Source organism: Equus asinus, chromosome 20 (genome assembly GCF_041296235.1).
Source record: "Equus asinus isolate D_3611 breed Donkey chromosome 20, EquAss-T2T_v2, whole genome shotgun sequence".
Classification (NCBI taxonomy): domain Eukaryota; kingdom Metazoa; phylum Chordata; class Mammalia; order Perissodactyla; family Equidae; genus Equus; species Equus asinus.
In genome coordinates, this window is record NC_091809.1 from 97,303,554 (window position 1) to 97,320,804 (window position 17,251).

Genomic DNA, 17,251 nt, shown 5'->3' on the forward strand with positions numbered 1-17,251 from the left:
CGGTTTCTAACTTTTTACCTTATACATTTATGTATTGTTGAAAATTTTCTGATGAGCCTGTGTCATCTATACAAATGAAAAAAATTAATACAGCCAAATTCATTGTGCATAACAAAAAAAAGCCAAGAAAAAGAAATATTTTTGAGATACCAAGAATGCCTTCAATGTTGTCCCTGGATCCTTTGTCCTATTCTCTTCGTGTGTCGATCTTTTCTTCAGCTGTCAGAAGGCTCAGAGGTAAATTGGCAGCTCCCCTTTAGTAATCGTGTAGTGGTCCTGCAGCCTGTACGTCTGTGTTTTGATTTTTGTGCTGAGTCGTGTCTAAGAGAGTGTTGCAGGCCAGGTACTCTGCGGAGGCAGACTCTGAAGAGGAGACGTGTGTGCAGGAAACATACTGGGGTGTACTCGTGGTAGTAAGACCTGTGAGGGAGGGAAAGGAGCAGGACCCGGCAGATCTGGAAGGTGAACCGCCATGCAGTCACCACAGGTCTCCGCCGATCCTTGGAGAGCTCTGAATCTTGAACGGCCCTTCAGAGTTATCTTGAATCGGGGCAAGAGGCTGGGCCTTTATACTTCCCCATCGACTGGTCATTGGATGGGTGGTATAACCTTGGTGAGGCATAACACTCTCCTCAGCTGGGGAAATGAGTGTTTCTATCCTGAATGTGTGGGGTCTGGGCAGCACACCACAGCATTTACTATGGGGAGGAACATATCTCCTGGTAAAGCTCTTACACCCCAGACTCAGACTCTCTGAGTTTGAATTCTGGCTCAACCACCTATTGGCTGGATAACTTTCTGGCTAGTTCCATAATTTCCTCAACTATAAAATAGATAATGATATTATCTACCTCAAAAGTTTTTTGAAAGGATTCATCGACTAATCCATGTAAAGTGTTTAGATCAGTAGCAGGCACACAGAAAGCACTCAATAAATGTTAGTTATTAACATTATGCTAGTTGCTGTATTTTCTGGTCCAAACTTTAAACTCATTATTTTTATGCTTTTATTATATATAATGTTGTCAGTTTCTTCAAAACCTCTGAGCACTGAGGGGGTTGATTCCAGGTCCTGGATCCAATCTGCAGTGAAAACGACATGAGGATCAGCCCACATCATCAACAGTCATAACCCTGCTATCTCCTTTGAGGCCCATCAGGTGGGGGGCTAAAGGTGATTACTACCTGTCTCATACTGGGCTGTGCTGGGACCTGGAGCAGTGCAGAGTCTGAAGGTGGAGCAGAAACAAGACAAGGCTGACAGGTACTGTCTGACAAGTGATATTAAGATACTTACAAATCTTGCCTCTAAAATATGGCATCTGAGTGAGGCCAAGGATATTATATTATCTATCATAAGGAGATTTTTCATTTTCCATGTAGAACCTTGCCAGGCGGTTGGTTAAATGACAGAAAACATGGTGACAGCTTGCTGTGTTCCTGACCCCAGTATGCAGCCAGTGTATGAAATATGTCTCCTTTGAAAATAAACAGTTATTCATCAAGTTGTCTCTCACTAGCATGGTGTAATTGTCTTCCCAAAGTTATGAATGAAGTGACAGGTTCCCAACAAAAAGAGCATGATGTAAAGATGGGTGTCAGCAGTGCCAGTTTTCTCCCTAAGGAAATATTGGGCCTACCTCTCCCTGGGCTGCTTTTGCCACTGAACCCCTATGTCTCAAACTGGCCGACTTCATGATGCACATGAGAGAGGGAGGTGTCTGTGCTCATCCTCTCCTCTCACTCCCTGTCACAGAGGAACAGGTGTCCCTACTCTTGTCCAGAGCGAATCCTCTTCATCGGGTTCTTTTCTTTCCACATCTGTCTTTAATTCCCTTCATCTCTGTAGCACTCTTGCTCCATCAAGGATTATCCCATCATCAGGCAGATAAAATGGTCTGCAAAGTGCCTGACACGTGAGAATTCCACTCATGTTGGCTACTATCGCTATTATTATTACCACCAAAAAGATGCCAGTAAGCTGTTTTCACGTGTGAGTTAGCCCTTATCTTCCACTTACAACAGTGTGATCACTGATTAAGTGCTATATATGTGTTTGCTATCACTATCCTTTATCCTCTTCCTCCTCCTCCTCTTCTTATTTCTTCTTCTCCTCCTTCTTCTTCTCCTTCTCCTCCTCCTCTTCCTCCTTCTTTTTCTTCTTATCACCAGTATTACTATCCACCTGGGTAAAATTTCTACCAAGGATTGCTTAAGGTGACTGCTAGAGTGAAATATGTCCAACGAGCCAGTTAGGTCTAATTGTGAGGAATTAAAAAACATCCACAAAATCATTCCGCAGGGCATTAGGAGCGCTGATGATAGACAGTTGTTAAGACGGCACAGCTTCAGGGCTTTATTTCTCGCCAGTGATTTAACCGCTCTTGTCCTCTCTGGTAGTGAGTGTGGGAGGGGTCATGAGGTGGTGAGGAGAGCACACGTGTGAGTAGTTAACCAGCCTAATGTAACAACAGCAAAAACATCATGTCATCGTATCTTCGACCACTTCCCACTGTCTTCTCACCTTCATTGTAAGACACGCTCTTGTGGCCCCTATTACCCCAAATTCAGCCGCTAACCCAAATCGCCTTCAACCTGCCATCCTGTGGTCCCCTGCAGCATGAGTAAATTTCTGGAAAGGAGAATCCATATTCATCGTTTCTCTCCCTTTTCAATCTCCTGGCTCCTGGCCCCAGTATTCCAATCCAACTGCCCTCCCCAAGGTCACGATGGCCCCTACTTTAGGAGCTCTTAGGACTCTTCTCCACTCCTCTGACTTTTCCTTCTGTTTCCTTTGTTGTTCCCTTCCTTTTCTATTCAAACTTCAAATTTCAAAGTTCTGGCCCCAGTAGGGTTGCCAGATTTAGCAAATAAATAAATATTTTATCTGGCAACCCTACCCAGCTCTCTTCTTATCCACTTACATTCTCCCGGGAAATCTTATCCACGGCTTCACTCTTCCCTCTGTAGACATGTCTTAAAATCCATATCTCCAACTCTGTCTCCTGAGACTCAGCTGAGAAGTTCAGTCGCCTCCTGGATGTCCCCAAAGCACCTCGAACTAGATATGCTCTCCGCCTCCCCAGCACCTGCTGCTCCTCCGTGTTCCCGTCTCGGCACACAATTGCCTTTAAAGGAAGGAGTGCAGAGCCCCTCTGTCGTCTTTCCACACTCTTCCTTGCTTTTCCCAGAGAGGAGAAACTGATATGAATGGGCAGATTTTCAAAAATCTAATCAGGAGCCATTTATCTGGGTGACATCAGTATGCTTTAGAACAGGGGCTGGCAAACTTTCTGTAAAGGGCCAGCTTGTAACTATTTTAGGCTTTGTGGGCTGTACCTTCTCTGTCAAAACTAAAAGCAGTCGTTGACAATAGGTAAATGAATGGTCATGGCTGTGTTCCAATAAAATTTTATGTATGGACACTGAAATTCAAACTTTAGATAATTTTCACTTGTCATAAAATATCATTCTTCTTTTAATTTTTTTCTAACCATAAAAATGTAAAAATCGTTCTTAATTTCTGGGTCATATGAGAACAAGCGGTGGGCCTATTCATCCCATGCTCCATAGTTTGCTAACCTGTACTGTAAAAGGTCACTATTTTGGAGGGACTTTCTCTGTTGTTTTTCTTTCTCTGTGTAGCAAGAGTAGTTTGCTGACCCAGGGCTTTCTCCAACTAAGCAGATCTGACCATCTGTATCTTGTCTGTCTCTTCCTTCTACAGGTCTGAAATGCTAAGGGCCAGCAGTCAGCCTGGCTCTCTTGTACTCTCTGTCTCTTTTTGGCTTCTTCCATCCATGTGAGCACCATGGCAAGAGTTGAAACTTGAGCTTGGGGTTTGAGGGAGACGGAAGCAGCAAATTGGGGGAAAATTCTTTACCTGCTTAAGCTTATTCTTTTATTTGCTCTGTGTGTGTGTGCATGTGTGTGTGTTCTCTCTTGGTTACTTCATGGTGAGTGTCTATGGTTTGGGAAGGGATTGTGGTAGACCCTGGCTTTCTGGCTAAATACTCAATAATAGCACCTCAAATCCCAGCACTATTTCTAATATCGCCATCCTTCTAGTGCCCAAGCTAGAAAATGCAAATCATCTTTGACTATTTCCTGATCTGTTACCTCCATACCCAGCCAGTTTCTATAGGCACTATTGCTATTTTGCGTCTTAATGTCCCCTCCTACCGTCCACTCTTGATGTTTTCGTAATATACGTTCAAATGGGGATGAAATAATTTTTGAAATTGCAATGGGAGTATGGGCAAATTTCATGGTGATTATATGATACCAGAATTAACCAGAGATTTAAATTTGCATACAGCAATGGTATATAAAAGATAATTATGGAGGAAAACAAGATGGCGGCTATGAGCAGACGCATAATGGTGGCCATGAGCTTCAGAAGGAGAGGATGGCACCATGAAGTAACAGAGATACTTTATTGTTTGGAATTCTGCACATTCTAGGAATATATTAGAGACTGTCAAAGAATTAATGATACAAACACCTGCCAGGAACAAGTGGCAACTCTGTAGAGAGCAATGGAGAGGCTCCCAGGATCTGAAAAGAGCTTTTCTCCTCCCTATTCTTTTCTCAGACTTTGTATTTATGAATATACTCACCCCACTGCACCCCAATTAGAGCAGACTTGTTAGCCTTGATTAGAAGATTTAATATCCATGATATGTTTTCTATGTTAATTAACTTCCTCTCTATGACCTTGTATTTAAAGTACTCACAAAGAACAGGGAAGACACAACTCTATTTCTTATGACAAATATTCCCAGATCTGTTGGGAACAGAAGTACCACTCCAGACAAATTTCCCTTGAGGGGGTGGCCTCGAAAACTTGTGCAAGCAAGTGCTCACTCTGTCATCCTCATCTCCTGTCTGGCTGTCCTTGTCTTCAGTCTCTTCCCATCCCCTAATCCATCCTCAGCAGAGTCGTCTTTTTAAAGGACACATTTGAGCAAGCCAGTCTCCTCCTCAGAAACTCTCAGTGGTGGGTTTCCACTGCTGCCTACAAACAAAGTCAAACTCCTGAACAAGGTGTTTAGGTCTCTTCCCTTGAGCTAGCTTCCACGTGCTCCCCAGCCCCATCTCTGACTACGCCCTCTCTGGCCTCCCTGAAGGTTCAGGCACCTCTGGGGTTCAGGCACTGAACCTCCATGGTGCAGACTGTTCAAATGACTTCTCCACAGCAAATAAAGCACATACTCTTGTATCTGTGCTATTACACAGCTCCCTTTATTTGAAATGTTCTTGTCCCTAGCTTCTGCGTGTTAAAATCCCACTCAGCCTTCAAGGTCAAATCCTGTCATCTCTGTGAAAATTTCCCAGACCCTCTCAGTCAGTCCCCCACAGCACATTGGCACTGAGTTTGTTAAACACTAGTGCATTCTGACCTCTGTTATGTTAGTCTGATCACACATTTGTTCATTTCATAAATAATTACAAATGACCTTCTGTGTATCAGGCATAGGAGATAAAACAGGGAGCAAGACTGACATCCAGACACTCTTCCTGACCATGTGGGGTGACAAGGACCTCTGCTCTAGACCCCTAACAGCAGACATTTTGGGGTGAACCGAGACGTACCTGGGCAGCATGAGTTAGGGAAGAACAATGGTCAGTCTACTCTCTTGCCTTGGTTTTACTGAGTAGGGTGTGTAACTTGAGGGGAAATGAAATTGCTTGGGACAATAGAGGGAATTTTCAGTGCCTTGACAAAAAGAGAACAGAAGAAAGAGACCCTCAGGAAGTAGTTCTTTCTCTAAAGGGAAGAGGCTCTACAGGAAAAATTAAAATGTCCAAGAGAAAGTTGGCTTAAAGGCTGCTCTACCGCATGGAAATTAGATCATCCAAGGGAAGTATTCAACGCCATGCCTACAACGTACTAAGAACCAAGAAAATCTAGTTGTTGTTATTGTTATTGTTATTTTGTCCCTTCCCCTGAATCTCCATGAAATCTTCATTAACATCAACATTACTTGTCAATCCTTGAGAGCTGGAGTTTTAGGGCGAAGGGAAGATATTAGGAGGATGGGGAAAACTACTAAGTCTGGCCTCATAGTGGGCTTGGGGGGGAACCAAACACTGCCCGAAGAGAACCAGTCACACTGTAGTATACACCGTTTATTGGGTGCTAACCTGGTGCTAGGAACTGGGCTAAGAGCTTGATGTACCCTATTTCATTTAATCCTCAAAACGCCCTATGACGTAGTTGCTATTATCATCCCCCATTCTATAGATGAGGAAACTGAGGCACCAAGAACACAAATTGTTTGCTCAAAGTTACACAGTTAATAAGTGGGTGGAGCCAGTATTCAAATCCCAAATCTCCAAAGCTCCCCGACTTGACCACTTTGCCCTGAGGTCCCTCCACCAGCCCTGAGCTCCCCGAGGGCAGGAAAAGACAGTGTTGAAGGAGGCGTGGCCCAGAACATCATCCTCATTATGTAAACAAGAGAGATGAGACTCTGGACAGTGAAGTGACATAATCTGTACGTTTTACGAATCAGGACTACAGATCCGGCTTCTGACTCCCACTCAAGTGCTCTTTCCGTGATTGGAGGTTGACTTTTATTTGAGAACAATTCCCACATCAAGCATGTGTGCTGTTCCCGCTCCTGGGCCGATAGGATCACCAAGCCCCAGCTGGGATTAGAGTCTTCTTCGATTTATGGCTTATTCTTTTCTGGTCTGGGTTATTCAAAGGTCAGTTGGACTAATGGATGAGGGCTGCTTTGCAGCCTATGTTCAATTTAAAATGCATGATGCCTGTCAGACTTATTACTTTTAAAAGGGAGCTCTCATCGGAACGGGGGTGCTATTTTAGAGATGATTCTGTGATTGGTTTTAGAGAGTCGATCAGATATGATTCAAAAAGATAGTGCTGAAATTCATGACATGTGAAAAAAAAGGGACCTAAATTCTCAAATGAACTCCTGATAAGAACAAAGAGATTCGCTGAAATATTTCACCAAAGTCTTTTGAGGCCATTAAGAAAGTGCCCAGCCAGGACTGAAAAGTGCATTAATGGTTATTTCTTTAGGGCAATTGAATTATTGCATCTATCTCCACCTAACTTGATTCACATTGAAGCAGTTTATTTTTAAAATTAGATACAAGTGTTCTGGTTTAAAAGGTGGCTGGCTAGTAACCCTTGACACAACCTCTTCCACCCTCCCAATAAAAGTCTGTGAAGACAGAGAAAACGTCAAAAATGCATTTAAAAAACTTCAGACTAGGACTGATGAACTGCTGCTGGAATCTGTGATTAATTAACACTAACTTCAATGCCAATGGAATTGGCCAGAGAGTGCAGATTCCATCCTACCCTCGCTCTGGTATTAGAAACAGAGTCAGTCTGCTAGACTGAAAGCAATGATACTAACAACAGTAGTTAACACTGTTAAAAGATAAATTGAGGTATAGTAAAATTTTTTTAAAGTTTCTTTGAGCAAAAGTCAGTTGGAATGGGGAAGTGCCAAACTAGAAGCAGAATGACCCACTGACAGGAGCTAGGGGCAAGTTTTTTATAGAGAAGATGCAGAAGCAAAACAAGACCATCGTTTGATTGGCTATGGCTTCTGCAGCTTCACTATTTAGGAAAGGCTTGTTGGCTGTTTGTGATTGGTTGTTCTTCTTACCCTTGAAGACTTTACAGGATTGATTCTGGCTGAGGTTTCGGTTTTCTTACACAGGCTACCAAGGTGTTAGAGCCACCTCAGTCTGAGGGCCTCCTTGTTACATCACTTCAACAACACATATTCAGTGCTGACCATATGTGAGGCACTGGTTCTGCATGAAATCAAATCATTTAACCTCCTCAACAGCTCTAAGAAGTAGGAACTATTATTTTTCCCATTTTACAAATGAGGAAACTGAGGTGCAGAGAGGCTAAGTATCTTGTTCAAGATCAGAAAGCTAGTAAGTAATAGAGCCAAGATTAAAATCCATGCACTTTATCTAGTTCCTCTTTCATTGTGTGCCCAGTTCAGAAATACAAGGTCTTCCTAACAGAAATCCAGGCAGCCATAACTCTACAATGTCCAGTGATAACAAAGTGCATTGTCATGAATGTAAGTGCCAAAGGGCAAAGCAGCAAACCAGATAAAGAAAAAAATGATTACAAACATAAGAAGAAACTAATAGTTGTACAATTATTTGGGTGACTTATGCAGACAAGTTAGGGCAAAACTTAAATAATATTAAACAAAATTTTTACCTTTTATTAAAATGTTTGAAAAATATTTACAAAAACAGATCTTACACTAAACCACAAAGAAAAGTTGGACAAATCTCAAAAAGTAGAGAGTATAATGACTACGTTCCCTGTCTAAAATGCAGTACATCTGGAAATCAAGAAAAAAGTTTAAGGATAAGGCCCTCAACCTCATGGAAGTCAAAACACTCTCCTAAAAAGCTATCATTGAGAGAGGAAGTCAACGGTGCAATGGAGATAATTTAGAGAATTGCAGCAAGAAAACAGTACATCAAAACTCACAAGATGTCAAAGCTATCCTCACCAGCAAATTCATAGCATAAAGTGATCTCATTATCTAACAACAAAATATAATAAACTTCCTTCTTTGACTCAATAAAATAAAAAAATAAACAAGATAAATAAAAAAGAGGCAGAAACAAACACCATGAAATTGATATATGTGGTGGAGACTGTAGGATGATTTTCTTAATGTTTCCAAACCCAACCTCATTATCCCTTTTCTTCCACAGAAGCTGGAAAGTGAAATGATTAACTTCCCAGAACCCCTTGTAGTAAGAAGCAGCCACGTGAAATAAATCTTATCACTGAGATATCAATGGAGGATGATTGAGGGGGCTTGACACATGACTGTATATAAAATATATATTTATTATAAACATATAAATCATATGGTAAATAGATACATTATATAATTAAATAATTATGTTAATGATATGCTAATTATAATAATAAATTATACAGTCATGGGTTGCTTAACGACAGGGATGTTTTGAGAAATGCGTCATTAGGTGATTTTGTCATTGTGCAAACATCGTAGAGTGTACTTACACAAACCTAGATGATATAGCCTGCTGCACATCTAGGCTATATGGTACTACCTTATGAGCCCAATGTCATATATGCAGTCCATCACTGATTGAAACCTTGTTATGCAGCGTATGACTGTATAATTATATATTTCAGATACTTACATGGTAATTATATACAATATGTCGATGAAAATAATCCATAACCAATCTATAAATGAAAATTTGGGTGAGTTAATTCTGAGCTTAAATCTTAGGATTATAACCCGCGAGAGTCTTTCCACAAAGCAACAGAGCACTCCAAAGAAGTGGGGGTACACAGGGCGGTTATATACCCTCAAAGAGGGTGTTTCACATATGATTGAAATGTCCCTCCCACAATAGTCACAAGATTGCCCTGTTGGCACAGCACTTGATGGACACAGCAGGTAGTGGGGCTGCTATCTTGGTGGGCGTAGCAGGAGGCAAGTCTATTGTCTCAAGCTGGGCGGTCACAGGTGAGCGCAGCAATCAGTTTCTAGCCTAAGGAAAGATACTTAATCCTTAAGGAGACACCAATGTTGGGAGGGGGAGGGAAGTTGCACCTTTATCTCAAGGGCCTTTGTTCTTGCCATAGGGAATCTCTAAAGCAGATATACAATGCATGCTCAACGGCCTCGGTCAGGCCCTTTTGGAAAGACAAGCTCAGGCCGAATTAGGTTTACACCAAATGGCTTCCTCATATATTCCAATATATCCTATTACTTGCCATTTTTATCTATCAAATATATAAGTAATTGTGTAAATATGTACCTATGAAATTCCCATACTATATAATTGTGCACCCTCCCCCCAAAATATATTGTATTAAAATTCCAAAAGTAGAATTATGTGCAAATAGGTTTAGCTAAAGATCATTTAATGAAGAGATTATTTATAGAGGTGTGGGCAACGGTTTAGGAAATTCATGGATATTGAGGTATTCAAAACTAGCACCAATGGGAAGCCATTACCATCCTAGGCCTGAAAGAGATAAAGGGAGTGTGGTAGTTTTAAAGATTTTTTGCTACTTCTCTCTTGAGGAAGTAGAGCTTAATTCTCCTCCACTTGAGTGTGGGCTGGACTTAGTAACTCCCTTCTAACAAACAGAACACGGAGGAAATGATGATGTGTGACTTCTGAGACTAACAGGCATGTGGCTTCTTCCTTATTTTCTCTCTCGGCTGGCTTGTTCTGGAGGAAGCCAGCTGACCTTTCATAGGAAACTCAACCGATCCTTTGAAGAGGCCCACAAGTTAAGGACATGAGGCCTCCTGCCAACAACCAGATGCTAGAGCTTGGATCGGATCCTCCAGTCCCAGTCAAGCCTTAGGATGACTGCAGCCCAGCAGCATCTTAACTGCAACCCCATGAGAGACCCTGAGCCCAAGCCACACAGCTAGGCCACTCCTAGATTCCTCAGAAACTGTGTGAGATAGTAAGTGTTTGTTGTTATATTTGGGGGTAATTTGTTATACTGCACTAGATAACTAACCAGATGGAGAAAATAATATCCCTAGACATGGTGAAAATTTGCGTTGTGGAGAACGGGCTTCTGGAAGAACTGTAGACATAGAGGCTGTGGCCCTTGTCAGAACCACTGGGCCCCGCTGGGAGGAAGAGGAAGAAGATAGCCTTTGCTCTCTCTCCTCCTGCCCTTCAACCTTCTGCCAGTGCATACACTGACCAGGCCCAGCAGAAGCCATAGGGCAAGTCAGCCCCAGTCTGTAAAGATTAGCCCCAGGGCACGGAACAGGTCAAAGGACAAATTTTACGGAGCCAACAAAGAATAATCAGAACATATTTAGACCAATCTCAATTATGACTAGTGTTTCGATCAGGATTTGGTTGAAAAAGGAGAACCACTAGGAGATATATGACACAAAGGATGTATTACACAGATTGGACCTTATGTAACTGTGGGAGCTAGTTAAACAATTTCTCTATGGCTGTTGCTTCTGTGCGTGGGGCCTCAGACTGAAGTCAGCAAAGCAGGCAATGAGGAAAGAGGGACATGAAGTGGGGACAGCAAGAACTGGAGCCCGCAGACAGACTGAAACCTACATTGGTCTCCTACTGTCCCCAAGTCTCCAGTTTTGATGATGGGAGAATCTGCAGGAGAAATTGGTACCCTTCTCTGGGGCTGAAATGTATCCAGCTCAGGAGTCAGTGAAGCTAAAGGTGTTGACTCACCAGGAACTGGAGTTGCTGTGGGTCTGGCTGCTGTCCCACCTCGGCTGCTGTCAGACGAGCCAGCAGAGCAGCGACAACACTTTGAGTGGCGTGGCGTCAATGTCTCGTGCCCTGCAGTGGCCGGTGAGTGCAATAAGAATATGGCTCCTGCTTCATTTCCGCCTTCCCAATCTCACGCAATGGTCCTTGGGGCCCAGCTAACCCAGAACTATGCAGGGCAGGGAATTCTGGAAACAGTCCCAGCTAAACTGAGTTGATACAATACAAATCCACCACAGGGCTGCAAAAGGACAAAATATACTAAGAGCAAAATGAAGTATGTATTAAGAGGATTATCTACCACAACCAAATCAGGTTTACTCCAGGGAAGCAAGGATAGTTTCACATTAGAAACATCTATTAATGTAATGACATCAGCTCAACAATCTCAGTAAGAAAAACCAGATGATAATCTCAATAGAGGACAAAAAGATGTTCAGATAAAATTCAATATTCATGCCTGATTAAAATAAAAAAAATCCTCCTAGAAATCTAGAAGTAGGAAGATACTCCCTTTAACACACAACGTTGCTTGTTGACATCCTAGATCATCCTTAATGTTGAAACACAGAAACATTCCCGTTAAAGCCAGGAAGAGGCAGAGGTGCTGGATGTCTGTATTACTATGTAGCACTGTTCCGGAAATTCTATCTGATGCAATAAGACATCAGGCAGAAATGAAAGGTAAAATTATTGGAAAGGAAGACCAAAATTACTGTTATTTGTGGACAAGATGATTATATATCTTTAAAAAACTGCAAAGAATCAGCTGAAAGCTCTTAACATGAATTCATAATAAGTAAATTGGTGGCATAAAATAAAAATGTACAAAATCCAGTAGCTTTCCTCATTGCCAGCAATGCCACTCAGAAAACATGATGGGGAACAGAATTCAATCACAAGGCAAACTGGGAAACATTAAATACCCCACAGCGTCGGCATTTTTGAAGAATACAGATCATTTATTTTATTGAATGTCTCTTCATTTGGGTTTGGGTGCTGTTTCCCCATGATTAGGCTCAGGTTATGCATTTTTGGCCGGAATATCTCAGAAGTAATGTTGTAGCCTTCTGTGTGCATCCTATTATGAGGAATATGACATCAACTCATCCCATTATCAATGACACTAACTTGGATCCCTGTTAACGTGGTGTCTACAAGATTTCTCTTCTGCAAAGTAATTATTTTTCCCTTTGTAGTTATTAGGCACCTTTTAGGAATTTATTTTGAGACCCTGTAAATATCCTGTTTCTCATCAAACTTTTACTCATTGTCAATTATTGTTTTTGGCAGTGCTGGCAAGGATGGGCGAGATGTCCGTTCACACACAGCGCTAGTCCGAGTATAAATAGGTCACAGTCTCTGAAGGGCAACTGAGCAACCCTTCTGAGAAACGTTAAAAACTGACATAGTCTTTGATCTAATAATCCAACTTCTGGGAATCTGTTCTAGGAAGGGTAAAAATGAGAAGTGTGGCCAGAGAGGTACTGTTTTCATTTCATAAATTTTCATAACAGTGAAAATTTGGTGACAAAGTAAAAGTCCAACAATAGATGGGTGGATAAATAAATTATGATAGTGCTGTATGAAGAAATAATAGTATTCTTAAATACTAACAGAAAGAATAGTCACCAAATAAAGTTGCTTGAAGATATGTATTTTAAACTGCATATATAGTATGTACTTATAGGATATTAGTATTTTAGAGAATTTTAGAGAAAAACACACTAAAATTTTAATAGTATTTCTTTCCAGGAGTAGTTTTGCAGATAATTTTTGTTGTTTCTTTCATTAATTAATTAAATTAATTTATTTCTCTAGTGAGGAAGATTGGCCCTGAGCTAACATCTGTTGCCACTCTGACTCTATTTTTCTTTTCTCCCCAAAGCCCCAGTACATAGCTGTATATCTTAGTTGCAGGTCATTCTAGTTCCTCTACGCGGGATGCTGCCTCAGCATGGCTAGGTGAGCGGTGTGTATGTCTGCACCCAGGATCTGAACTGGTGAACCCTGGGCCGCTGAAGCAGAGTGCACAAACTTAGCCATTCAGCCATGGGGCCATCCCTCTACTGTTTCTTTTATATTTTGTTGTATTTTCCCAGTGTTCTACAATAATATACTTACACATTTTTTTATAATTGAAAAAATGTTAGTAAAAACCACCATGTAAAAATTAATTTTCCTGCAAATTTTCCTTGTATAAATTTGTGATCGATGTGTTACCTCCTCTGAAGTCAGCAACAGAGAGTTGATGGAACAGCTGGCAAAACAGGTGAAATCACTCTCTGTGTTTGGTCGTCGTTAAAATATGACATGTAATATTGTACGATCACATGCATTTAGTCAGACCACTTTATTTATTAACGTCACAGATTTCAATCAGCAATGTATCCAATAGTTAGGCAATATTTTATAGTGTACAATGTGCTTTCATATACATTATCTCATTTATTAAGTGCTGACCTGTTTTAGGTCATTTCAATCTGACCATGGAGAACAATCTTAAAAATTTCATTGAAAACTGAAGTCGCTTAGCTTCTTTAGGACTCTCTTTCCTTATTACAAGCATATCGTGGTAGAAAGGGTCTAGATCTGAGACTCCAAACACCGGGTTTGAGTCATCTTTCTGCTCCTGACCAGCAGTGTGACCCTCGTCCATTCGTTTCATCTTTCTCTGCTCCTTTTTCCTGGTCTTCAGAGCAAGGATTCCTGAGGTTTCGTTCTACCATGTCAGATTCTTATGTGCCGTGGGGGTTCCTTCCCTGCCCAATATGCTCAGTTCCTGTGGGTCGCTGCAGTTGTCAGCAAACATCAGTGTCCTTGCAGGATGTCTGCAAGCATTACCCCACGAATGTACCTTAGCAAGTTCACATCAGAAGAGAACTGTGTTTTATTTTGCCCTGACAATCGTGAGCACTGGGCAAAACTGTGTTTTCATTTCATTTCTTCAGAAACTTTGGAGTCTCCCTAGCGTGGTCCAGGTCTTTGGTGTCGACTCCCTTCCCACTCTAATCCCCTTGAGAGACTGTTGGCCACACTGCAGCAAAAGGAACTTTATAGATAAATGCACAGCTATTAGGCATTATACAAGAGGGCAAGCCACAGGACCCCAAGGTCCATAAACAATGCCTCAAATAAACACTTCCCAGTGAGTTGGGGGAAATATGCGGGAAGGGGAGTCATGCCCCCAATTCTGCTCAAGGAGACCATGCCTTGAGCAACTATTTACAAGAATGTGCTTTTTGATTGACCCTCACACTAAACTGCTCCTCCCCGTAAGAGCAATAGCACTTTTAATAAGATGAGCTCCTTATAAAACAGTTTGATTAATCCCTGAGTTGCTTCATCTGAGGTCTGCTTTGGATAAGGCTTGCTACCTTGCCAAGTTTTTAAGGAGTTGAGAAGAGAATAATATTTATTGAGGGCCAACCACAGTATGGTTAAAGCCGATTATATCAATCAACCCACAGCTATCTTGTGAGCCATCTTATCTTCTTTTCACCAAATGAGAAAAATGTCTGAAAGAGATTAAACAGGCTACCCTATGTCACACAACTAGACAGATCTGTCTGACGGCATCTATGATCTTTCTACTGTACTGTGGCTCTCCAGATCTGGGGAATCCTGGGTAAGTTTCAGTCCACCTTCATTCTATTGCTATAAGGTCATTTATTCATTCAACAGACATTTAGCAAATGTCTCCTATGTGTCAATGTCTTAGTCCATTCTGGATGCTATAACAAAATACTGTTTCTCACAGGTCTAGAGGCTAGAAGTCTGAGATCAGGGTGCCAGCACAATCAGGTTCTGGTGAGAGCCCTCTTCCGGGTTGCAGACTACCAACGGCTCCTTGTGTCTTCATATAGCAGAGAAGAGAGCAGAGGAAGCAAGCTCTCTTTTGACTCTTACAAGGGCACTGATCTCATTCATGAGTGCTCCACGCTTATGACTGCGTCTAATCCTAATTACCTCCCAAAGGCCCACCATCTAATAATATTATGGGGTAGGGTTTCCACATATGAATTTGGGGGGGGCGACACAAAAATATGGTCCATAACAGTCAGGAACTGTACTAGGCTCTGAGAATTCATCTGTGAAGCAAAAAAAAGTTACTCCATCTGTTGGAGCTTAGCTTCCAGTCGGGGAGACAGATAATACACAAAATAAATATGCAAACAACTAGTGTGTGCATGGATTTAGGAGAATGGGGGTATAAGTTGACAGAGGAAATCAGTTTTGGACGTGGGTAATTTTGAGATGTCTGTTAAATGTCCAAATGAGGGACGAAGTGGAGGACAGATGGAAATATGGGTCTGGAGTTCACAGGAAAGGTGAGTGAAAACACTTCACTGTAAGAAGGAGTCAGAGGAGAAACCATAGGGTTTTCTCTATTTGCAGTTTAATAGCCCCCAGTCTTGACCCTGTCGGCAAAGGCCGAGTGAGTGCAAAGACCTGGAGGTAAGAGAAACAATGTGTCTTTGAGGAACTAAGAGATGCTCAGTAAGGCTGGAGTGTGGCATGTGAGGGGGAAATGGAAAGAGACTGGAGAATCAACCAGGGAAAGGACCGAGAGGATCAGAAGGAGCTTGGACTTTGCTCGGAGGGGAATGGGGGGGCCATGAGAGGGTTTAAAGGAGAGAAGGTGTGTGCTTAAAGAGAGACAGAACTCTGGCTGCAGTGAAGCCTGAATTGAAGGGCAGCACTGGAGGTGCGAGGCCCACTCAGTCTGCTGCAGGAGCCCAGGTGAGAGAGACTGGCGGCCTTAACCAACGCAGTGCTGAAGGATGAAGAAAAGTGAGTGGGGTCCAGTAAGGTTTGGAAATAGAATCAACAGGACTTGGTGATTGGTTGGAAATGAAGGGTGGGCATGGGTGAAAAGGGAGTTCAGGATTTCTGGCTTAGACACCTGGATGGATGGCAGGGCCACTTACCAAGATGGAGATTCAGGAAGAACCCAATTTTGAAAGGCCAAAGGTGAGTTTCATTTTGTATATATTATGTTCACGGGGGCTGTGGAAAATTCAGGTAAACGGTTGAGTGCGTGGAGCTGAAACTCGTGGGCAAAATCTGAAGTGCACTGGGGTATGCACACTCTCTCCGAAGTGGATGGGGGTCACCCAAGACAGGTGTAGAGCATGCACAGTGAAGAAGACAGAGCTCCAAGGAACGCTGCATTGTCCCCAGGCACTATCTCACTGATCCTTTTAACAACTCTGTGAGTTGAGTTTTATCTTTTCTATTTTCTTCAGAGTCAATTGAGTAGACAACCAGAGGCATTTCCTAGCTCCCAGCCTTGGGAGCCCCACCCCCCCACTTGCGTAATATCTTGGACAGTGTGTCAAATCTGCTGACATGTGGGCCACACATTTATTACATGAGGTGCACTTGGTGCGTGGAAGCCTGTGGAGAAAGTTTGAGTACTGTCATGAGCCTGTTTTTAATGCTAGAATTATGTAATATCTCTTATCCAGGTTAAAATGAGAAACTCCCCCATTTTTGTAATTTTTGACGTAAGGATATTTGGGCTGACACTGCACTTTAGACCGAGAGCCAGGAAAGTTATCAGCATGGTGGAAGTCAAGCTGTAGAACCCCAGAGATCAGACACGACATAAAAATGGTCTTTTGATCCATTAAGGTGAAGAAAATAATTAAATTTCTGCATGTTCCTTCCAGTAAAATAATTAGTCAGGAGAAAAAGTGGTCAGACAAAGAATCATTCCACAAGGAGAAATATCATAAAATGCAAGGTATTTTCTTATTACTTTTTTACTACCTTTTTCGTAGGCGTTCATGGGAGGAAAAGGAAAAAATTTCTACAGAGGCTTAAGAGAACCTTTCCATGAGGGCTGATCCCAAATACCTAAGACAGAATAGAGGCTTTTGAAAGGAACTTTTAAAAATAACGGGTAAGTGTTTTTTACTCTTGAAAAATTGTTATACTGTGTGATTTTAAAACATTTCAAATC

The 17,251-nt window shown here is 41.9% G+C and overlaps 1 long non-coding RNA gene across 4 annotated transcripts in view; it reads left to right on the forward strand.

Moving 5' to 3' along the window:
- The window catches only part of LOC139041152 (uncharacterized), a 29,873-nt gene that overhangs the window by 4,033 nt on the left and 8,589 nt on the right, over window positions 1-17,251 (forward strand). Inside the window, exons 3-4 of one of the 4 annotated variants that reach the window (XR_011495899.1) lie at window positions 1,070-1,264; window positions 1,384-17,191. This is a non-coding gene — a long non-coding RNA (uncharacterized lncRNA). Of the gene's footprint in view, window positions 1-1,069; window positions 17,192-17,251 lie in introns of all 4 variants that reach the window. The other 3 variants (XR_011495901.1, XR_011495900.1, XR_011495898.1) reach the window with 3 other exon arrangements.